This window comes from Vulpes vulpes, chromosome 2, assembly GCF_048418805.1.
Source record: "Vulpes vulpes isolate BD-2025 chromosome 2, VulVul3, whole genome shotgun sequence".
Taxonomy (NCBI): domain Eukaryota; kingdom Metazoa; phylum Chordata; class Mammalia; order Carnivora; family Canidae; genus Vulpes; species Vulpes vulpes.
Genome location: NC_132781.1, coordinates 160,501,580 through 160,525,249, shown reverse-complemented (window position 1 = coordinate 160,525,249; position 23,670 = coordinate 160,501,580). Strand labels below are relative to the sequence as shown.

At 54.5% G+C, this 23,670-nt stretch overlaps 1 protein-coding gene across 2 annotated transcripts in view; it reads left to right on the top strand.

The window, feature by feature from the left end:
* The first annotated feature begins 11,400 nt into the window (after nt 1-11,400).
* The window catches only part of ARHGEF10L (Rho guanine nucleotide exchange factor 10 like), a 158,158-nt gene continuing 145,888 nt past the window's right edge, over nt 11,401-23,670 (top strand). The window contains exon 1 of one of the 2 annotated variants that reach the window (XM_072751061.1): nt 11,401-11,613. The gene's annotated coding sequence lies outside the window, so the exon portion shown is untranslated. The remainder of the gene's footprint in view (nt 11,614-23,670) is intronic. The other variant, XM_072751057.1, reaches the window with a different exon arrangement.

Below are 23,670 nucleotides of genomic sequence, written 5' to 3'. Positions count from 1 at the left end.
CAGAGACACAGGCAGAGGGAGAAGCAGGATCCCCACGGGGAGCCGGATGCGGGACTTGATCCCAGGACCCCAGGGTCATGGCCTGAGCCAAAGGCAGACGCTCAACCACTGAGCCACCCAGGTGCCCCTGGAAGGACTCTTGAAGAAGGACAGGGGTTCTTGCTCCTTGACGGAAGAAAAACACAGTTCTAGTGCCAGACTGTATTTATTGAAAAAAAATCCACCTGTAAGTAGATACATGCAGTTCAAAGCCATGTTGTTCAAGAGTCAATCGCACACTCTCTGAGCCAGCGCCATGACACTAGCTGTGGACCTGACCCTGAGCTTCGCAGCTCCTCCGAGCGGAGAGGTGGAGCTGCTGCCCTCGGGATGAAGGTGGGAGGCTGCTTGGATGACTAGTCCTTTACCTCTGTGGCTTCAGCAATGCCACATAGCAACAGGGAGAGACGGCTGCATCTTCCCAATTTAGAGGTAATAAAGCTGAGGCCCCAGGAGGTGGCAGGACTTGGTCAAGTCTACATCTGCAAGAACAGGTGGCTCAGAAGCTGCCCCTGGGATGGAGGAGGGGGCACAAGAATATGAGCAAAGTCTTGCCCTTGACACTGTCCTGACATGCTGCTCAATCAGTCCACGACGCCAGGGGGTGCTGTGTGCATCTCAGAACTCTCCTGTGGATCCCGGCCTCCCTCCCCCCAGCCCCCCCGGGGCTGTCCTGAGCTTCTGCTGCATCGGACTACTGATTTCTGTGAAGACAGTTCCGTGAGGACAGCACTGTAGCTGGTAATGACCAATTATGCCCATCACTGGCCTCTTGGGAACTGGGTGGGCCCCCCCACCCCACAAGCCCGCGGCTCCAGCACCCCCTCCAGCTTGCTTCCTGTTTCTGCAATGTCTTAAGTGTGTCCCAGCTGTTTGTGCTGTGAATTTAATCCCCAGGATGGCCCTGAGCTTGGCAGAAGACAGGCATGTTAGGAATCTAATAAATGTGTGGCTGGCCCGGCAAATCGATGTAAGTAAGCTGTTTCTCGGAACCTCTCGGCAGGGCACCTCAACCTTAGAATCCTGTTGAAGGGTCTGAACACGAAAATCCTCAAGTTCAATCCCAAACAAGTGTCAGTGATTCGAGCTGGGACAAGAGGTGAGGAGGACAGAATAGCGACGTGACAGGCCTGTGTTCAAATCCTGATCCAACCACTGTATAAGTGACAGGAACAGCCGTTGTGCTTCATTTCTCCCAGTGATGTGGAGTCTGGTTTTGTTTGTTTGTTTCTTTTTTTTTTTTTTTAAGATTTTATTTATTCACTCATGAGAAGCATAGAGAGAGAGAGAGGCAGAGACACAGGCAGAGGGAGAAGCAGGCTCCATGCAGGGAACCCAACATGGGATTTGATCCTGGGACCCCGGAGATCATGCCCTGAACCAAAGGCAGACACTCAACTGCTGAGCCACCCAGGTGCCTGGAGTCTATTTTTCCACTGTTTTGCTTTGACGGATAGAACATGCTGGAAGGATGGACATGTGACTTCTACATCAGGGTGTCAGGAGGCCTTGCCCACTGGCAGCTTCTCTCCTGGAACTTTGTAGCCATCACATGCCATGAGCCTGTGCTAGAGCACTGGTGGCTGAGCACCACGTGGAGGACATTTTTTTGTCCCCATTTTTTTATTCATGAGAGATGCAGAGACACAGGCAGAGGGAGAAGCAGGGTCCCCAGGAAGCCCATCCTACTCCAGCAGACAGCAGCCTCATAACAAGCCAAGTCCAGTCGAGATTGACTTAGTGTGGTCCTGGCCAGAGGAGCCACACGACTGACCATGAGCTATAATTGAGGCATATTGCCTTAAGTCCCTAAGTTTGGGTTTGTTTATTATGCAGCAATAACTTGCTGATAGAGCCATATGTAGTTAGATGATCTCGGTCAGATTGCTTCTCCTCTGAGCCTCACTTTCTTTATCTGTGAAATGGGCATGATAACAGCCTTCGTCCCAGAGGACGGACATGGGGAGCGAATACACATCCAATACATCAAGGACCTGGCCCGATGCCTGACGTGGAGAGGTCGGCTGGAACAGAGGCTGTTCTGTTGCCGTAGAAGCAACTCCCAAATCTTTTTTTTTTTTTTTTTTTAAGTAGGCTCAGTCCAATACCAGAGTTGAACTCACAACCCTGAGATCAAGACCTGAGCTGAGATCCAGAGTCAGACTCTTAACTGACTGAGCCAGCCGGGTGCCCGTCAACTCCCCAATGTTGATGAGGAGTGAAACAACAGAGGTCTGCTTCTGGCCCTTGCTACCTGTTGCTGGCAGGTGGGTGGGGGGCGCTGCTCATCATGGCTGGGTGGAGTCCCGGGCTGGTGAGGAGGTTCCCCACCCTGAGGGCTGTGCCGGTGCGCCAGGGAGACCGGGCAGGGTCTTCTGCTGGTAACTGAACACTCTGCCGAGAAGTGACACACGTGGCATTTGTGTTCACAGCTTGCTGCCTCCACCTGCCCCGGGGCATCGGGACGCTACATCCTTCATACCGGAGAGCGCCTGGGAACGGCAGGTGTACCTGTTACCTGTTCTGCTGCTCGAGCCCAGAGACAGGAAAACCAAACCAATCACAAAAGCAGTGCGGATAGAAGGAATACAGCAGGTCCACTTACTGAGCACCTACTATGTGTCATTGAGCCCTTAGCTCCCTCCACCTGCCAGGGGATGGGGCTGAGAGCCCCAGGACCTGCCCAGCGTGACCAGGTTGGTGGCGGAGCCAGAGCCTGACCGGGCTTTCCATAAACAGGGCCTGCCAGTCAAGGCTGTGCCTGGGCTCCTGTCAGCTGCGATCCGAAAAGCTGCCTGTCCTTGGCCTTTTAATCCCCTGTCCCCTCGGGTTTCATAACAGAACTTTCCCCTGAGGGATTCCAGGGTGGTGTGAGGTGAGCCTGGAGATTCGGGATCTCTTACCCCGGAGGGACTGGACGTGGGCTCCTCCCCTTTGCACAGCCATTCGAGACCATCGCTGCCACTGACCGCACCCTCGCCGGAGCGGGCGCACCCGCAGGCACTAGGTGCTTCATGGGCAAGGCCTTGTGAAGTCCCCTCCTAGGCCCTCTGCTGTCACCCGCATTTTACACAAGTGAGAACAGATGCACAGAGAAGTTAAATGTCCCCTCCAAGGTTACGCAGCTGGTGAGAAACTGGGCCTGGACACAGAGAGCGACACAGAGAGCTTGGCTCTGGGTCTGCACTTGTCACCTCTGTGCTATAAAGAGCTTTCACAGGGACACCTGGGTGGCTCAGTGGTTGAGCATCTGCCTTCGGCTCAGGGCATGATCCCGGGGTCCTGGGATCAAGTCCTGCATCGGGCTCCCCGAGGGGAGCCTGCTTCTCCCTCTGCCTGTGTCTCTGCCTCTCCGTGTCTCTCATGAATAAATAAATGGAATCTTAAAAATAAAATAAAATAAAATAAAATAAAATAAAATAAAATAAAATAAAATAAAATAAAATAAAATAAAATAAAATAAAATAAAGGGCTTTCACATCCTGGGCTTGTCTGCTCTTCCCCTAAACACCCACCTATGTGCCTCCACACATCCCCCCCCCCCCAAACCCGAGGGATGGGCAGGGCGGACTTACTACTCTAACTCTACAGGTGTGGAATTTGGGGTCTGGGGACAAGTTCCAACTCACAGGACTGGTCACCTGGGTTTAAGAGCAGTGCCCTTTCCACACCCGGGGGCTCAGGGGAGTGCCGTGTGGGCAATCACCTCTTGCTGCCTCACCAACCACCCGGAAGCTTCTACTTTGGGAGGCTAACCCACTCTGGAATTGGACGAGGTGCAGCGGGGCTGCTCATCTCTGCTCTGTCATGTCTGGGGCCTCAGGGGCTGGAAGACACAAAGCTGGAGGTGACTCAACGGCCCAGCCCGGGAATCCCTTGGAAGCATCTTCGCTTCCCGGCCTGGCCATTGACCAGAGCACCTGCACACGGCCCCTCCGCGTAGCCTGGGCTTCCTCACGTCCCGGTGGCCTGGGGGTCATCGGTGTTTAGACAGTGGCTCCCAGATGAGCGTCCCAGCCGACAAGACGAGGTCACTGGGCCTGAGAGTGTGGGGCCCTAATGGGAACTGACGGAGGCTCCTGTTAGCACTGACCTCCGCCAGCCTCCCCGCCCCTTCCCTTAGTAAAACTGGGTGTTGGGGATCCCAGAGCTTCCTGTCCTCATCCTGGAGGACGTGCTCCTGGTGGTCAGCAGGGGCTACCCAGTACCCCTTGGTGTCTCTGAGTGAGGAGGGGCCGAGGCAGGGGGACACCAGTGGCCTCTGTGGACACAGTCACCCTCCACAGCCCAGCGAGGAGCCGTCCAGGGGACCCCGGCTATGTCCACACTGCTCGGTCCCGCTGCCCGTCTCCCCAGCGGCCTGCTGCTGGCGTGCTGGCCTTTCACGGGCTGTGACAGTCCTACAGCACCCCCTGGGGGAGCGCGTGGGCCCAGCGGGACAGACTGCCAGTCTGGACAAACCCCGCTCTGCACTTGGGATCTCCCAGGCATGAGTCGGAGGGGGCTGGACCGCAGGAGCCCCGAGTTTCCAGAACTCCAACGAGCACCTGAATGTCTCGAGAAGTGAGGCTCCTGAAGATACCCCTTGTCTGTACACAGTGCCCCGCTGGACTGGGGCCTGTGCCCGGGCTCCCCGTCGGCCGTGTGGGCGCCGTGTTGGTTGCAGCCCTAGGCGGCCCTCCGGCCTGGGCTCCTCGGGCGGCTCGGAGACCCAGGGGATAGGGCACGACTTCTCACAGGAGCAGCCACCGCAACCCCTCCTGGGAGGGAACAGCGACTGTGGGCCAAGCTCCTCACTCTCCAGGCGGGGAGGGCACAGCTGTCTGGCAGCAAGAAGTTGAGTTTATCCACCTCTCCTGTTGCCTCTTTGTTCTTCACCGCTTGGCCACACAGGAGCTGCCATCACTCCCGCCTTGTCCCTGCACTTCCCAGCCCGCTCCCCAGCGGGGACCCCACCAGGCCAGCCTTACTCACCCTCCTCTAGCTGGCTGACATTTGTCTAGATTGGGGTGGGGGAGCAGGTAGGGTGTCATGGGGCCCCATCTAAAGAACTTTCTTGGCAATAGCAATCACTTAATCCTATTTATTTATTTATTTATTTATTTATTTATTTATTTATTTATTATTTATGAGAGACACACACAAGTAGAGAGAGGCAGAGACACAGGCAGAGGGAGAAGCAGGCTCCATGCAGGGAGCCCGACATGGGACTTGATCCCGGGTCTCCAGGATCACACTCTGGGCTGAAGGTGACGTTAAACCGCTGAGCCACCCGGGCTGCCCCACTTAATCCTTTTAAACATTCCTTCCTCTCAGGTTTGATCTGTGATCCTGGGGCCTGATTGTGTTTGAAGAAGGAACAGTACCTCTACCATCAGGACACATGGATTCAGAGGGCAGGGGTGAGGAGGGGAGGGGACCTCTGGAAGGAATTAATTTTCAGCGAAACAGCATTTAAGCGGTCCAGGGCTCTGGGGAGTGTGTTGCCTTTGGTGCAGTCAGGGTGTCTGATGACAGGGAGGCCACCACATTTGGGCTCATGGGCCAGGCGCTGTGTGACACCACGGGCACTGTCGACAGGCTATACAAGGTGGGACCCCTCAGGATGTGCACTGTGCTCTGCTCGATGACCTCAGGCCGGTGCGGGTCTGACCCGTGTGGGTCGGCAAGTCTCTGCTTCTCACCGACAGGGAGGAAAGACCCTCCGTGTCTCCTTTGCCCTCACGGTCCTATGTACCTGGGTGCCTGCCTCAGTTTCTCTGGGCCGGGCCTAATACCCTGCTCATCTCTTACAGCAGAGAGGGACTGGATCCTCTTTCCTGGGCCCCCGGCAGCTAGAGAGATGGCCCCAAATCAGAGTGCCGCTGGCCTCCTAGTGCTGAGTCATGTGGCCACCTGGAGATCCCAGGTCTGGGATGGACCTCTAATGGGCTGACGTTTGCCCCAGTCAGGTCCAAGCTAGAACAGAACAGAAGCTTCAAATCCCAGCTCTGCCTCTTTCTCTCTGTGTGATCACAGGCATGCCTCTCAAATCCTTCTGACCCTCAATTTTCCATCTGCAAAATGGGCATAATGCTAATACACCTCTATTGAATCTGCGGGTGAATCCCGGGGGCTGTGCCATCAAACAGACAGATGGCAGTTGTCCAAATCTCTTGCCCTTGGAGCACTATCCTTCGAAGTAAGTTTTCCCTGCCTCTGAGCCAACCCAGACCTTAACGTCTCTCTCCCTCACCTCCGGACAGTCGGTGCAGACGGGGCCCCTGAAATCCTGAGCTCCAGGGGGATGGCTTAATCTCTGCTGTGCTTTTTATTTTTTTTTTATGTTTTATTTTTTTCTGCTGTGCTTTTTAATTTTTTTTTTAAAGATGTTATTTATTTGACAGAGAGAGAGAGGGAGAGAGAGCACAAGCAGAGGGAGTGACAGAGGGAGAGGGAGAAGCAGACTTCCGGCCCGGGGACTCCAGCCCAGGACCCTGGGATCATGACCTGAGCTGAAGACAGATGCTTAACCCACTGAGCCACCCAGGCGCCCCTCTGCTGTGCATTTTTTAAAAAAATTTTAATTAATTAATTAATTTTTTGCTGTGCATTTTTAAAGAATGGACTTGGCCTGGTAGAGGTTTTCAGTGGATGCTTTTAAACGACAGATAAGATCACTTGACATCAGCCCGGCCATCATTTATGTAAATGGGGCTTTCATGGTGTTCGCTTTTGTTCTCTTAAATTTCTGACATTTATTTATTCATTCGGTACATGTCAGTTAAAAGCCTACTACGTGCTGGGCCCTGGGTTGGGTCCTGAAGATACTGGAGAATCAGGCAGGCAGGTTCCGCGCTGGTGCAGTTTATACACACTTGAGGGCACAGATAAGATCCAGGTAAATGCACGGACATGTTACATAAATCCAAATTGCATAAATGCTTTAGAGGAAACAAACTCATTCGCTTATTCAAGCTTCACTGATACGAAGGTAAATTTCCGCCTAAGCCCGTGGAATCTGAGGTTTTTCGAGGAGAATATGATGAACATGAAGCCCCGGGACAGTCTCCCCAGGTCGCAGTGTCCTGCCGAGGCTGCGTTTATAAACCAGCGCCTTGTAGAAATGAGCTCATTCACTCCTTACAACAGTGCTCGTGGCTGAGTATCATTATCTCCATTTTACAGATGAGCACACAGAGGTCAAGGGGTCAAGCGAACTTGCCCGAGGTCACAGGGCTTGCTAAGGAAGCCGGATTTGAATTTGGGTTTGTTTGATCTGTGCAGCTGTAATTACAGACCCAGGCGGGGCAGCGTGGCTGGGCTCAGCTGCAGTGTTCGTCACGTTGGTAAGGCCGGGCTGGTGGCGGGAGGGCCGAGGGAGAGCTGGAGCAGAGAACCCCTGGGGACCAGGCCTCCCATCAGAGCCGGAAGAGGGGATGAGGGTCCTTGAGACCCGGAGCTGGAGGAGCTAAGGCCAATGCCCAGGGCAGAGGCCTGTCTCACAACAGATGGAGGCTAACGGGGTCCGTCTCCAGGATGCACTGTAGGCCGCCTTGGGAAAGGGCCTCTTGCCTCCACCTGTTTGCCAAAGCCGAATGCAGGTGATGGGGATGTGGATGGGGGCTCCCCTCTGTCTCCACAGAGCACCTACGGCCAACATGTCTCGTGGTCTTGACTGTCCGTACTTTCAGGGCTGTAGGCAGGTGGGTTAGGAGGTTGGGAGGAGCCCCGTGCCCGGGATCTAGACGCTGCTCCGGGACCACTTGCTACTGGCAGCCCCAGGCCTGTTCTCCCCGTGGGTATAAGCCTAGACTCTGGAAGTGAAAGGACCCAGATCCCAATTCCAGCTGTTCCACTCTCTAGCTGTGTGGCTTTGGACAAGTTGTTTCTCCGATCCTCAGTTCCTCATCTTTCCAATGGGTGTGATAAGATCCGCTTCTCAGATCTCGGGAGAGGAAATAAGATGATGTATTACAGGTGCACCTGGTTCCCAGGTGATCGTTCAGTGTCAGCTGACGAGCATAAAGCCAAATCCTATTCTTCCCAGAACTTGGGGCGTCTCCATCTCCCCAGCTGATGGACAGAGTCTGCAAAACAAAGTATGACCCGCAAATGTGCTCTCTCTGGTTTTGGTCTAACGGCGTGGGTGCTTATCTGCGAGACTGTTGTCCCTTTGAAGTAGTCACCAGTCGGGAGGCTCTTCCTGGAACTTGGCTTTGCATGTGCTCAGTGGAAGTACTGCATCCTCTGAAGGTGGATCTGGCGTCTGGAATTAGCATGGAAACTTCTGGAACCGAGGCTGCTGACATGGGGTGGGGGTTTCCGCTGGGCAGTGCGGCAAGGCAGAGAGGACAGCAAGGCAACTGGGAGGGTGGGGAAAGGTTTTCTACCCTGGAGGGCTTCAGAGCAGTTTTAAATCCATGTGTGGAGCACAGTGTTATTATGGGCCAGGAGGAGAAGCTCGGGGCACTGAGGCAGCAAGCCTCATTGGGCCCCCAGAAGCTGGAGAGATGGCCCCAAATGGCAGAGGGTGATACCCTCCCAGAAATAACTGTCCCCAGACATCCCATTTGAGATTATTTCCTTGGCAAGTGCGGAGCCCTGCTTGAGTACATGTAGGCCGAACAGGGAATCTATTTGGAGGATTCAGGGGGATCTCAGAAACCCAGAGAGCTGCCCTGGCCTCAGGAGTGATCCCAGGAGCTGAGCATGGGATGGGGACCCAGGCATTGATTGCCTGCCCGTCTTTCCTATTCCCTATGGCCTGTCTCTATTTTTAATCGCCGTTACATAAAATCTATTATTGTAACCATTTTTAAGCTACAGTTCAGTGCCATTCGGGTGCATTTTATGTGTCTGTCCCCACCATCCGTCTCCAAGATCATTTTCATCACCCCAAACAAACTCTGCATGTGCATGCCCCCTGCTTCAGGTGGAGCCGACTCCGCTGGTAAAGTGTGGTGCTTGGGGGCTCTTTGGGGCACAGGCTCAGCGAGTCAATGAACATGTGGCCTTGGGGGAGTGGAGCCCCTGTTGGCAAACAGGTGCTTCCAAAATGCTTGGGGGAAGTGCTGCCCCGCAGCCTCACCCAGCAGAGCAGTGTTGGGCCACCACATAGCATCGGGATGTGGGAAAAGTGAGAAAAGTGGGAAAAGCGGGCGGCCCTGACCTCCCGGAGGGACCGATGGTTTGCGCGCAAGGAATGGAGGCCAATTTAGCGAGATTTTTCTGAACTTGTGGCTTCTTCTCAGCTAGTCTTTGCCTCCTGTGTCACCCGGGCTTTGCGGGTGGGTAAGAAAAGGAGGGGCCAGAGAAGGGAAGACCCCAGAGAGCCAGAGAGGAAATTCCGGAGGGCCTTATACCCTGTAGAGGAGGGGAGTGGGTGGGTGCTGGTCTGGATTTCCAAAAGAAAACACCAAGGGTGACTCTGGCCCCTCCTGCCCTCATCTGACCTTGGGTGCACCTTTCCCTGGGGGTGGAAAGCCCAGGCCAGCCCTTCGGGGTGGGTGAGGTGGGCAAGGCCACTGCCAGCTGGGGTGGGGCTTTGGGAACGAGGCTGCGGCCTCCGCATTGTGGCAGCCTCTTCCCTGGTTGGGATGAAGGGAAGGTGCTGGAATGAAGGCGAGGGTGGCCTTAGTGGACAGCACTTCTTGCAAGGCCCCCGGAACCAGAACCCAGCCTTCCTGGCCCGGCACCGGGCTCCCTAAAGGGAAGCGCTCTCCCCACTGCTACTTCTGCAGGTGGAGGGGCCGCTTCTCCGCCCTCCTGCCTCTCTGTTCTCACTTCACGTCCTAATAGTAAAGACAAGGAAGCTCTAGCTACGAGGAGGGCTTCCTGCCAGCATCAGTGACGCTGTTCTAGGTGCTTTTCATCTCATCTGATTCTTCTGCGCTCCTCCCGTCCCCCCTCCCTGCTGACTCTTGCTCAGCTGCCTCCCAGGTGGGAACCCAGTGAACCCAGGCCTATGTTTACTTTCTCCCGTGGTCCAGAACCTTTGGTCCTACAAGGGCTCGCTGAACCCTGCGTGCCTGGGGCCTGGGTGCTCCCTTGGGTAACCACTGGAACCAGAGGGTTTTGGTTTCCCTCAGCCCTTAACTCAAACTGGCCATCCTGTGCACGCTCAGTATGGCCTGGGCAAGTGTCTTATCTCTCTGAAAACGGTTTCCCTCTTTGCAAAACGGCGGCCACCTTGTTGTGAGGCTTCTGTGAAGTTACGCACAAAGAATTTTTAGATAAGGCCTGTGAGAGCCCAAACCCAGGATTATCACCATCGCCACCATCATCATCTTCATCATCCCAGGCAGGGCTCAGCCAACTGCCTCTGTAAGGCCAGAGAGCAAATATTTTTGGCTTTGCAACCACCTGTCGTGGACTGAATTCTGCTACTTTTCTCTCCAAAGCAGGCATGGACAATAAGCAAATAAGAGTGTTTGTGTTTCAATAAAACTTTATTTGCAAAAACAAGCGACGGGCCACATTTGGCCCGAGGACTGCCGGTTTGCTGACCCCTGGTCTAAGACCTTGCTTGTCTGCCAGTGTCCCCATAGCAGAATGTAGAGCAGGGCCCAGGCAAAGTTGGACATGACATCCAAGTGTCCATGCGCAAACAACTGCCCGTGAGTGTTTTCAGGGCAGGAGCTCATCTACTCTTGAGACTGTGTCCTGGGTTCTCAGGGGCGCATGGTAAGGGCAGAGTGTTTGTGGACACATGGCTTTTCCCGATGACCAGGCACTCACGCTCTTAATGAACTCAGCAGGTATGTGGCTAAAATCTAGGGGCGATTAACACGGGCAGTAAGAATCCAATGGGGCCAGGCTTCTGAGTGTGCCATCCTGCTTCCCTGAACAGGTGTCCTTGTAATCAGAGCCACCCTTATCGTGTACCCCCCAGGAGCCAGGATGCCAGGGCCCTTTCCCTTTGTGCATTTAATTCCCACAAGAACCCTGAATTATGGGGACGATCGTTGTGATAGTAGGAACAAGGGGGATACTGAGGCTTGGAGACACGGGGTCATGTGGCTGGAAAGGGCAGGCATTCAAACCTGAAGCTTTCCAACTTCAAAGCATGTTCTTTTCCACCTTCCCTGGTGAAAAGAATCCCATCCCCTGGAAGAACCTGGAATCCTCCCTTGTACCATGCCCTGTGCTCCGTCCTGGGCCAGGCGGGCAGCTGTCTGTGGTTAACCCTCTGCTGGCACCCCTGAGAGGCCCCCACCTTTGTTCACACTTCTCCTCCCTTCCCCACCCTGGCAACTTCCTGGTTCTCCCAGGCAGCTGACGGATTGCCTGGCCTGGCCTGGCCCAGCCCTGCCCAGCCTGCTGGGTCTGACTCAGGCTAGTCCTTCCTCATGAGCTGCTGGGGCCGCCTCCTGTCCTCCTGCCTGCCCGCCTGGCAGGTCTGGCAGGTGAGTGACTCACAAGCCTGGGCCTTCTGCACGCCTGGCGCAGGGAGCTAGTGTACCCGACCCCTGGGCTCTTGCCTGCCCTGCCAGCTGCTGTGACCGACGGGACCTTTTCCTGGCAGCAGGGCCTGACCCTACCACCTGTGTGCGCCTTTCCCAAAGGGCCAGATTTGGACTGCACAGAATCCAGGTCAGATTTGGGGGGTTTTAAACATCTCTGTCCCTCCCAGAGGTGGAGGAGGATCCTTTAGAGGTCATAGGGTGTGTGTGGGGCTTCTGCTCCTGTTGACACCCTCGGACTCCGGGCCCAGGGACACCTTGCTCCCTCCCTGTTGGTGGTAGGGCCCGGGGACACCTTGCGCCAGGCTCCGCAAGGGCAGCTCTGCTGGGAGCCTCGGTGGACCCGGCCCTGACCCTGGCGGCCACCTGTGGGGCAGGTCAGAGCGATGTGGGGGTGAGGAGTGCAGAGGGAGCCTGGCAGGGGTGTGGGTGCCGCGGAGCTTTCCTGCCTCCCTGCTCAGGGTCACAGAGTTGACCCTTGCAGCCCGCTGTGGCCTTACGGGACTCCTAGTGCAATGGCATCATTTCAAAGCTGGGGAAGTTGAGGCTCTGGGTGCAGGGAGTAGTTCGAGGTCACACGGCGAATCGGTGACAGAGCAGGGGCCTGGGAGCTGGACCCGACTTCCTCCTCCCTGCCCTGGGTCCGTCCTCTCCCCCCAGTGCTTGTTCCCATGTTGCTGCCCCTGGGGCACCCCGTAGCCTTCTCCTGCCTCCTGCACAGGCGGGATGTTTACAGGCTTACAGGTGGCAGCGTTTTAAAGGTCACCCCAGCGGTCCTGGCCCAGAGTCCCCGACAGGTGGCTGTGTAGCCACAGCTTGGGTATCCAGGCTTGCTGCTCTCGGAGGCAGCCTCTTCCCTCTGCATGGCCAGTGTCCGGCCGCGATGACATGATGCTCACTTTGTGCCCTGCGCTCTGCTAACCGACGCACGTCACTTGTGTTAACTCGTTGGGTCCTCCCAACACCCCTGCGGGGTGAGTATTAGGATTATTATTATCAGTCTTGTTCACAGCTGAGGACGCAGGCACAGAGAGGTTAAGGAACTTACGATCTCACAGCTTGGAAGAGGGGAGCTGAGATTTGCGGCCAGACAAGTCTGGCTCTGGAGCCGGCCTGAGCCCTTGGCCTCCTCGCTCTCTGTCGCCAGGGGCCTATGGGGCTTAGCAGGTGGGGGTCTGGGGGGCACGGCCGGGCCGGACACACCTTGGGAGGGGGCTGTGTGTCCCTCTGGTGGCCTCCCCGGCTCCTGGGGCTGCAAATGTCACTGCTCCAGCTTGTCTCCCCTCCCCTGCTTCAGCTCTGTGGGAGTCACTGCCCCGCGCGGTGTCCAGCACAAATGACTCTAGGGGCCCAGGGTGGGCTGTGCTGAGCCAAGAGCAGGGGTTGAAAGCAGCCGGTCCAGGACCTCAGCGCCAGACACCGCTGTCACGGGGTTGCCTGGAGCCGCCAGGGCGACGGGAGGCAGGGGGCGCGGGGGGGGCCCCGGGTCCGCCTCCTTCTCTACGCATCACCCCCGGGGTGGCCTCCGCTGGGCTCCCCCGGCTTTGTCTGTCTCCGGAGTGTCCTTCGGTGACTAACCAGGGCCGCGCCTCATCCTAAAGCGCTGGACGGTTTACAAATCGAGTCTGCGTCTGTTGTCCCCACGGGTCTCACGCCGGCCCGGGGTGCCGGGTGGGGTGGGAATGACGACCGAGACTGAGGGCAGAGGCTCAGAGAGCTGCTGCGACCTGCTTGAGGCCACACAGCTGCCAGAGGGCAGAGCGGCCCCTGGGGGACGCTGGTGCGGCCCGGGGTGGGGGGTTCCTAGGCAACGCTGCCCCCAGCTCTTGGCCCAGGGACCAGGGGCTCCTGAGGCCCGGGCTACTCCTCCTCTGCCCGTTTGAGGGCTGAGTTCCTCCGGGAGCGATGGCAGCCGTCCCTCCCCCGGGTCTGCTCCCTTCGTGGGACTTTGAGGTCTTCGGCGTGGTGATTGGTCTGGCCCCATGCACATCCCTATCACCCGGAGGCAAGAAGAGTCCCCGACGCCTCGGTCCGGCTCGTTCCCTTTAGGACAGTCACGTGGGTGGGAGGTTCCCAGGCTGATGCCATTCCGTCCTCTTCTCCTCCTCCTAGTAACAAATCATAATAATAATAATAATAACAGCAACGTTGCCTGTCAGTAGTGCCACCGTGACTATGCTCCCATTTATCGGGCCCAGCTCTGTGCCAGGTGTCCTGCACCCTGTAGCTCACTGCATCCTCCTGACAGCCCGCATTTCACCGATGAGAAAGCTGAGGCTCAGAGAGGTGGAGTCACTGGCCCGGAGTCACACAGCTGGCCAATGGCACGGAAGACACCACTCAGAAAGTCGAAAGCACCTGTCACCCAGAGACACCACCCAAAGTCGTGTGCTAAGTTCCTGGTGCAGCCACCACCTGGGCCTGGCGTGGTTGCCTCTGGATTGTAAACTTCCCATCTGTGCCTCTGGCTGTGTGGGGACTTGAGACCCGTGGGGTCTGGTTGCTCTGCTTCTCCATGCTATGGGACTTTGCGCCTGCCACTCACCCTCTTGGGGCCTGGGTCACCCCATCTGGCTGCAGGGGCTAATTTCTTTCCTGTGATTTATCCGAGGGCTGTGAATGATAGTCGTGGCCGGGAATGCCTGTAAAACGTCCCCACAGTACACAGGCAGAGGAGGGTAATTACCGTGTCTCCAAGTCCCCTCTGTGCCTGGGACAGCCTTGACCTTTAATCCCAGCAATTACCTTGGGATGAAGGAACTGGAGCTGAGCTCTGCAGCGGGAAGCTGAGACCTGAGACTCGAGGAAGCAAAGTCGCTCCCTCAAGGTCACAGGACTAGCAGGTGGGGAGGCAGGGATCTGAACTCGGTCTGTGTGTGCCCCAAAGTGAGCACCCCGACCCCTGATGAGAGACAGCCTCCTGGGCATGGCCCAAGGGGGGATCTCAGGGTTTCAGAGCTAATTCAAGGTGGGGATGCTCATGGGGGCAGGTCCCCAGGAGCTCAGCAGATGGGCCCAGGCAGGTGGGGCGGTGATGCCGTGAGTTCCTACCTGCCCTGGTCAAGCCTCCTCCCACTTTGCCCTTCAGGGGAATGAGGGAGGACCTCCTCCCCCATCATTCCTTGTCTCAAAGACAGAGGCGGCTCTTGTACCAGGAGGACCCGGAAAATAGGGAGGTCTCCTGGCCGTGCTGGGACCTGCTCTGCAGGTAACCCTGACTCTCGTCCTGGACCAGCCAACTCCAGCTTAGCCACCAGACAGAGATGCCCCCGGCAGAGGGAGGGAGGCAACGGGCACCCCTGCCCCGCTAGCCCCTCCCCTCTCCCGTCTTATCCTATCCCCTGGATCTTCAGAGCATTGTCATAATTAAATCTGACAACCATTCATTCTATCTGATATAAGGGCTTCCAAAGTCATGGTTTGAGGCAGGCAGGGGGTGGGAAGGGGACCTTGGGCTACAGCCAGGAGGCTGCCTCCATTCTTCATGCCCCGTATGACCTCGAGCAAATCCTCTGTCCTCCTGGGCCTCAGTTACCCCTCTGTGGATGGAGCAGATTGGCTTGGATCATTCCTAAGGGCCCTTTCAGCTCTGAAAGTCTCCGAATTGCTCAGGCAGAAGGCCCCAAGGTGCCCTCTGGGCTCTTTGCCAGCCATCCCTCCTCCCCAGTGGCCACAAGGCCCCGGAGCATAGGAATGCGGGGAGGCTCGAGTTCACTTCTGATGCGTGGCGGACTGGCAAGGACTGGACTGACCGCCATAAAACCTGTTCCTATTGGGTCTGGCCAATCCCAGAATAAATCCGGGATGCCTGTTTGCCCAGCTGCAGAGAGAGCCCTCCCATGGTCCTTTTCCACCTTGTTGGGGGTGGGGGGAGGTGGGGACTATGGACTTTGGAGTCAGATTGAGTTCAAATTCCGGATCTGTCCCCTCTGATGTGTGAGCTTGGGTGATTCACTTGGTCTTGGTTTGTACATCTGAAACGGCAGGTAATAATACCGAGCTCACTGCGGTGTTGTGCGGGCCGTGTAGGCCGTGTGTCAACCCCGGCTGAGTACTTGGCCTGGAAGGGCATGTCGCTGACCCCAGTGCCATCCCAGTCCCTGATGTCCCACAAATAAAGCTCCAGGATGGCAGGATGCCTCACTGAGCTGCCCAGAACCGTAATGCCACGTTCCACGCAGATGAGCAGGTGTGTCCGGGCGTGCTTTATGATGGTGATGCAGTGCTTTATGGTCTTTTCTCTTTCTCTTTCTCAAAATTTCTCTGGAAACTACAAAACTGGGCCACATGCCTCAGTAGCTGCTCTCCTGAGACTTCTGGGTTCTTCATCTGTAAGCCTTGCTTTCCAAACCACAGGAAACTGGAAACCCTAGGCTCTGGCCAGGGCATAGGGGGCAGGAGAGCAGCCTGGTTCCCATGGATCTCTCCCTAGAATCCAGCTGAAGGGCTCTAGCCACTGAGCAGAACTCACAAGAGATGGGGGCTGGCGGGTCAGCCTGAGATCTCTTAAATTAACTGCAGAACAAGAGCCCTAAAGCTCAGGGCTCCTGGTGGGTGCTCCAGGATTCTGAGGTAGCACCCAGGGACTAGATTGGGGTTGACTGACCAGACCCCAGGTCTGGCACAGCTCTGTTCCTAGGCCCAGTCCTGGAGCCACAGGCCGGGGAGTTTGCTACACTGGGCACATTTTGCGGTTGCCCCTGATTCAGAGACATGTGGTTTGGGGATGGGGCAGATGAAATTCCCTGCGAAGTGGTGATTTCTGGGAAGGGAGAACATGCTTGATCAGACTATACACTCCTGATTTTATTAAGCTGTCTCAAAGCTCGTCAACTGGCACTTTTTTTTTCCTTTTCCCTAAAAATCAGCGTACTGTTCTCTGCTTTCCCTGGAGTCCTGGCCAGGGGATTTTCCAGTTAGCAGAGAAACTGTATCCAGCTTCCTCCTGCTTCACTGAGTGGAGGTTATATTGTCCCCTAGCCCCTTTTTATCTTGTTTTTGTTTGTTTGTTTTAAGATTTTATTTATTTACTCATGAGAGACACAGAGAGAAAGAGAGGCAGAGACACAGGCAGAGGGAGAAGCAGGCTCCGTGCAGGGAGCCCAATGCGGGACTTGATCCCAGGTCCCCAGGGTCACGCCCTGGGCCAAAGGCAGCGCTAAACCCGCTGAGCCACCCAGGCTGCCCTTATCTTGTTTTTAAATTATATTTGTCCATCTCTCCATCATTCATCCATCCATGTGTCCATCCATCCATCACCTATCCATCCATCTGTCCATCTATCATCCAATGGTCCATCGAACCATTTGTCCATTTATCTATTATCTATCCATCCATCTATCCAACCATTCATCTATCAAGCAATGGTCCACCCATCTATCCATTATCCAATGGGCCACCCATCATTCATGCATTTATGTGTCCGTCCACCCATCTATTCACGTGTCCATCCATCCAACCATCATCCATCATTCAACAATCTATCCATCCATCTATCTGTCCATCCACTCTTCCAACCGTATATCCATCCTTTTACCTACAGACTGTGCATTGAGTATCTACTCTGTTCTTGGCACTGTATCCTAGGGATAACAACTTTGTGCAAAACACAAAATTCCCCTGGATGTGTGTGATCCTGCCCTCAGACAGGTTGTAGGATAGCAAGGGAGACAGACAATTTAAGAAGCAAAAGAATACTTTGTGCTCCAGCCTTATTGTCTCTGTTTATCAGTTTTCTTAGGTGCTGCATGGGATGATGGCAGTACCTGTTTCATGGGATTATTGTGAAGATTTGATGAGGTTATACGGGTAAAGTGTTGGCTCAGTGCCTGGCATGTAATAAATGCTCAATAAATGTTACCTATGATGATAATGTTGACCAGGGTCACAAAGAAGATGATGATGATTAAGGTCACCTAAGCAGGGCCTGGCACTAACCAAGCAACCACATGTATGCTTGAGCTGTCCTGGGCAGGCCGGCTTTCTTAGCAGCCGCAGAAGGTAATAGGGGAAGGGTAATGAAGGACAGGCCCCATGCCAGCTTCTCAGGGTGGGGCATGGGTGCTGGCTGTGCCTTCTGGAGGCAGGAAATGTGGGTCTGAGGGCTCCCTGGGGGAGTCTGAGCCAAAAATAGCTGCCTGGCTGGTTTGCCCAGTTAGGAATTGGTAGTGAAGCTTCTCAGGGCAAAATAAGCCATGACACTAGCAACTGTAGTTTGCCTTTGCAGGGGCTGGGGTAGGCTGTCTGGAAGCTCCCAGAAGTGAAGGAAACCAGCAGAAGTAGGGATGCTCCCCTGCACTGGAGCTCTAGGCTGGGGGGGGGGGGGGTAGACAAAAGTGGTCATGCCCCTGGGGCTGATGGGGGCCAGGGCACATCAGTCTTACTTGTCACTATGCCTCCAGCTCCTGCAATGGTGACAGGCACATCTCAGGCACTTATTTGGGGGCACATCTGGGAGTATTTGTCCAATGCACACCGGGACTCCATTGGGATCATCTGATTTAACAATCATGCTGGCTTACCTGGAAGAAGCAGTGATTCTGGAACCAGAGAGAAGTTGGTCATAGCCTGACACCCCCACTTACCAGCTCTGGGGACCATGGATAAGACACTAACCCTGTCTGAGCCCAATTTCCCCATCTGCAAAATAGGAATTGCAATATTGGCATTGAGGGTTGTTGCATAGGTGGGAGATGGTGAAGGGCTTGGAATGCCCCCCGTAAGAAGCACCTGCTGTGGTCATCATCCATGCATCTGGGGTGACACTCAGAGTTGTGAGCCAGGACTGGTACAGCTTGAGTAGCTGCTGAACCCCACATTTGAAGTTTTGGGAAGGGGTGGTGAGATAGAGTTGGATAGACCTGGAATCCATTGCTTACTTGTGTGACCTTAGGTAAGCTATTTATTTCCCCAGCTTCTGTTCCATCTGTCAGAAAGGGGATCTTTTTTTTTTTTTTAAGTATTTAATTTACTTATTTGAAAGAGAAAGCCAGAGACAGAGCATGAGAGGAGGAGGAGAGGTAGAGGGAGAGGGAGGAGCAGACCCCCTGCTGAGCATGGAGCCAGAAAGGATGCTGGGCTCAATCCCAGAACCCTGGGATCATGACCTGAGCTGAAGGCAGATGCTTAACTGACTGAGCCACCCAGACGCCCCAGAAAGGGGATCGTGAGAGCAGCCATTCTATAGAGTACCTGCAAGAGTAAATGGGATGGTGCATGAAGAAGAGCACAGGGCCTGGCGTGTTGTATGTGCTCAGGAAAGGGGGGCTGTGGTCACCAAGGGAAGGGGCTCTGGTCCCTCCCTGATAGGCTGGGGCTCCCTTCCAAGGTGGCCCACACCCACCGCAGCATATCTCTGCTGACACATTGGGCAGGTCTCCGAAGGTGCTGATTTCCAGGAAAAAAACCTAAGGAAACCATTTGCCTTAACCTCTTGGGTTCCATGGGGGCAGGTCTCCAGTGATCATAACCGGGGGCAATGCGGTATGGGGGAAGGAACAGGGACCTAAGATTTATTTATTTATTTATTTTTTATTTATGATAGTCACACACACACACACAGAGAGAGAGAGAAAGAGGCAGAGACACAGGCAGAGGGAGAAGCAGGCTCCATGCACCGGGAGCCCGACGTGGGATTTGATCCCGGGTCTCCAGGATCGCGCCCTGGGCCAAAGGCAGGCGCCAAACCGCTGCGCCACCCAGGGATCCCGGGACCTAAGATTTAAATCCCAGCTTCTCCACTCTCCCACTGTGTGACCGTGGGCACGTCACCTCACTTCTCTGGGGTTTTCTTCTTTATTCATAAAATGACAAAGCTTGCAGGGTTTCCTGGAGGCCGAGCCCACAGCGGGCCTCTGTAATGGGGGTGATTTGTGCAGGCTCCTTGGAAGGCGAGGGAGTAGATGTTAATGAACGCTGGGGCTGGCCCAACAATCCAGTCTATAAACCTCCTGCCTGCAGCTTCTGGTGCGTTGCTAATGGGAGTTTATGTGAAGGACACAGTGGGATAAGGGCCCATTGTTCTGTGTGGGGACGGTTTTATGACTCTTAGAAAGCGTCTTTCATCTGGGAGACCGGGGAGCTTATGGAACCTCCCAGCCCTGGGCGGTGAAACTGGGGGACGCTGAAGGTTTCTGGGGCTGGTGCCAGGCTGCAGCCAGGGCCAGGCCCTCTTGCTGCAGCTGGGGCAGCTGGCGGGGGCTGAGGGCCCCCTTGGAGTGGCACTGCAGCGCCTCCCTGTCCCCAGGCCCGCGGGACCTTCCCTCCTGCAGATCTTCTTTCTGGCCTGGCCAGGTGTGCTTGGCGAGGCTGGAGGCTCCCTGTGTCCCCTTGGGGGTTCCCTCCCTGCTCCCCCTCCTCAGCAGCCAATTTTTATCCTTATGGATGAAGATCCTTCCAGAATGGGCCTTGGGCCCTGTGTGCTGTCAGCTGACCAGCAACTCTCATGCCCGGATGCCTGGCCTGGCACCCTGAGCCTTGGGTAAGGGCAGTAACCTGATGCCAGGAAGCTAAGACCTTGTCTCCTTGTCCTCTCTGGCTCCTTGGCCAGGCCCCAAGCAGAGAAATCCAACCTCCCCTGGCTCAGCAGATGGCCCCAGGCCTTCTGTCTGTTTATCCCTGTGGAGGCGACAGATGCCCCGAGGTATGGGTGAGGCTGGCTTCCTCCTGTAGACCAGGTTGGTGCACCGCGCCCGTGGGGTCTGGGCTGATGGGCAGAGGATCTCTATGGGGGTCACCCTTGCCTCGGACGCCTCTGGCTGGGACTCCCCTCCTCCCCTTTTCTACTTTGGGAGGTACACGAAGGCTAGAGCAGGGCACTGGGGTATCTCGTGCCTGAAGTGGCCCCAGAATCCCCTTCCCCCCGCTGCAAGGCCCTGCCTGAATAGCAAACCCTCACTGACTTCTCTGCTTTCAAGGGGGACAAAATCCCTTCGGGCAAATACCAGTGAGGGGGCTTTGTCAGAACCCAGGAGGCCACTCTGATGGACATTCTGGGCTTTGTGCCTCAGTTTCCTCATCTCAAAAATGAGGATAAAACTAGCTGCCTTTTTTAATTTAACTTTTTGTTTATTTATTTATTCAGAGAAAATGAGCAGGGGGAGGAGGAGAGGGAGAGGGAGGAAGAGAATCTCCAGCAGACTCCGTGCTGAGCAGGGAGCCCGACGTGCGGCTCGATCTCACCACCCTGAGATCGTGGCCTGAGCTGAAATCAAGAGTCGGATGCTCAACTGACTGAGCCACCCAGGCGCCCCTGAAAGTACCTACTTTATAAGGTTGCTGTGAGGATAAAATGAGTAAGGTGTAAGGTAACACACGAGCCTGCTGTAGAAAGTGCTATGCAAGCGTTTGCTCTTATTTTTATTGTGAACACCGTCCAGGGCTGTATGGTCTCTGCCTCACTATCTTTTACTCTATACTCCTGATTTTTTTGTTTTTGTTTTTTTTTTTTTTTGTTTTTGGCTTTCCTATGACATTGCTGATCCCCCTGGAGCCTGCGTTTGAACATGGCTGTGGTTCCTTGCAGCATGAATGCTGGCTCTGGCCCTGCACGATTTTTCAGGGCTCAGCATCCATGCTCATTTGACCGACTCAGTCTCTCACCTCTCCCATTTCAAATTCCTGGGAGGAACGAGCTGAGTGGCCGGGCTTCAGTCAGATGTTCACCCTCTCACCCAATCAGCCGTGCTGGGCAGGAGAGCGCTGCCAGGACCCATGGGGGTGTAGGGAGGCACATCCTGGCATGTCTACCCCAGCCTCTTCGGAGGCTCTATCAGAACAGCAGAAGAACTGTGAACAGTGGTTTGGGTTTTTTTCTCTTTTTTCTTTTTCCCTGCCAACTCACAGGGGCGTTCCCGGGGGTGTTTCTAGGTGATCAGGACAAGCTTTCAGAACTCCTGCAGCTGGCACTTGGATCCTGTCTGGCTCACAAATTATCGGCCCATTTACAATTTGAAATAGTTGTCAGTATTAAAAATCAAGGGATAGGGATGCCCGGGTGGCTCAGGGGTTGAGCATCTGCCTTTGGCCCAGGGTGTGATCGTGGAGTTCCGGGATCGAGTCCCACCTCGGGCTCCCTGCATGGAGCCTGCTTCTCCCTCTGCTGTGTCTCTGCCTCTCTCTCTCTCTGTGTCTCCCATGAATAAATAAAATCTTTAAAAAAAATAAATAAAAATCAAGGGATTTGATATAGAAATCTGGACTTCTGGCTTCTCTTGGGGGAAAAAATATAAAGAGAAAACTCTGGGGACACTGAGCATAGACACACAGCATCAATTAGAATTGGAATTGCCAGGGCAGCCCCGGTGGCGCAGTGGTTCAGCATTGCCTGCAGCCCAGGGTGTGATCCTGGAGACCCTGGATCGAGTCCCACGTCAGGTTCTCTGTATGATGCCTGCTTCTCCCTCTGCCTGTGTCTCTGCCTCTATGAATATTTATTTATTCAATAAATATTTGAATATTTATTCAAATAAATAAATAAAAAATCTTAAAAAAAACAAAGAATTGGAATTGCCCCTTCCCCTGGGGGCATGTGCTTTCCAGGCACTCGGGGGTCCCCCCTTCACCCTGAGGTGTCTCCAGTCTTGAAGCTTAGTAACAGTTGTTGGGGCACGTCCAGTCTGCTTCTCCCATTGCCGTTCCCTACCTGGCCCCCCCGGGGTGCTGGAATTTGCCACCTTACTCTATACTCCAGAAATGAGAATTGCACAAAGAAAAAGAATTACCTAGCTCTCCGAAACTTGGGAACACATGTATGAGCCCAGTTCTGTGCCAAACAGCCCACAAATCGGATCTCATTTATTCCACTCCACGGCCATGAGGCAGGTATCAGTACTTTCACTCACTCCCACTCTACAGATGGTGAAACTGAGACCTTAAGAAGACACGATGTGCTAGAGATCGGCCCAGGCCATCTGGCTGTGGAAACAACTGTAAAGTGACAGACAGGCTGCGGGTACAGCGCATTTCATTTCCCTTGGAGGCATCTGAGAGGAAACTGCCGACTCGTCACTCCTTTGGGTATCTGCTGTGTATTTCCTACAGCCAAGGACATGCCCCTCCACCACCGTGATACACCGGCCACATCAGGAAATGCACACGACGCGTTCCCAGCATGTCATCCTCAGCCCCTGCTGAGTCTCACCAGCTGTCCCAGTAATGGCCTTTCTGCTGAAATGCTCCAGTTCAGAACGACACGTGGCATTTAGTGGTCCCGTCTCTGATTTCCTTCAGTCTGGAAAAGTTCCTTGGTCTTTCCTTGACTTTTGTGACCTGGGCATTTTGGGAGACGTTTAGAGGAACGTCCCTCAATTTGGGTTTGTGTGATGTTCGCTCAGCATTGTGTCGCGTCCTTCTCCAACCACGGAAGGATGCTCACGGTGTCCAAAAATCCCCCTGCTGGTCATGTTCCCAGTTTGACCACTTGGGTGATGAAGGATCTGCGAAGCTGCTCTTTTTCCATAAAAAAAAAAAAAGTTGTGAAGAAGTATTTTGTGGGGAAGTGCTTTGAGACAGGGTAAATAGCCATTCCTAGCCTTCCGTGTGCTCATTTGCTTAGTTACTTGTCACATCAGTATGGACTCTTGGTTTCCCATTATATTCAATGGGAGGTAAATCCTAATCATCATTTTTTTTTTTCTAATGGTCCAACTGCCCTCGGTTTGGCGAGTGGGAGCCTCTGTGAGCTGGTTTCTTTGTCATTCTGTTATGCTCCTGTCACTTCTTGAGCAATTTATCAGTTTCGGGCCCCCCGCTATATTACTGGCTCAAATGTCCTTCCTCTGGGGATGAGCCATTTCACCAAGAAGCTCTGGATCCCTTGAGTGGAGAATGGTATTTAGGAACCACGATCTGGCTGCTGAGTGTGCTCATTGCTATTGGGTGTCCCTGCTCCCAGGCCTTCGTGGTCGACAGACCGAGGAGCTCACGCCAACGCTTCCCATTCCAGCCCAACACCACACAGGTCATTGGACTTTTCTTCCTTTCTGTATATGTAATTTGCTTCTCGAACAAGGAGAATCCCAACAGTTGAAGCTCTTGACCACTGCTATATTAGGCTGCCTCTCATTAATAAGAGTTGGTATCGAATAGCTTATTTATCTAATTTTGTCAGTGGGAAGTTGAAAACTCTCTGCTAGGCTGTATTCACTTGATCCTTCAAAGTTCTGTGAAGATAGAAGAAGGCACGAGT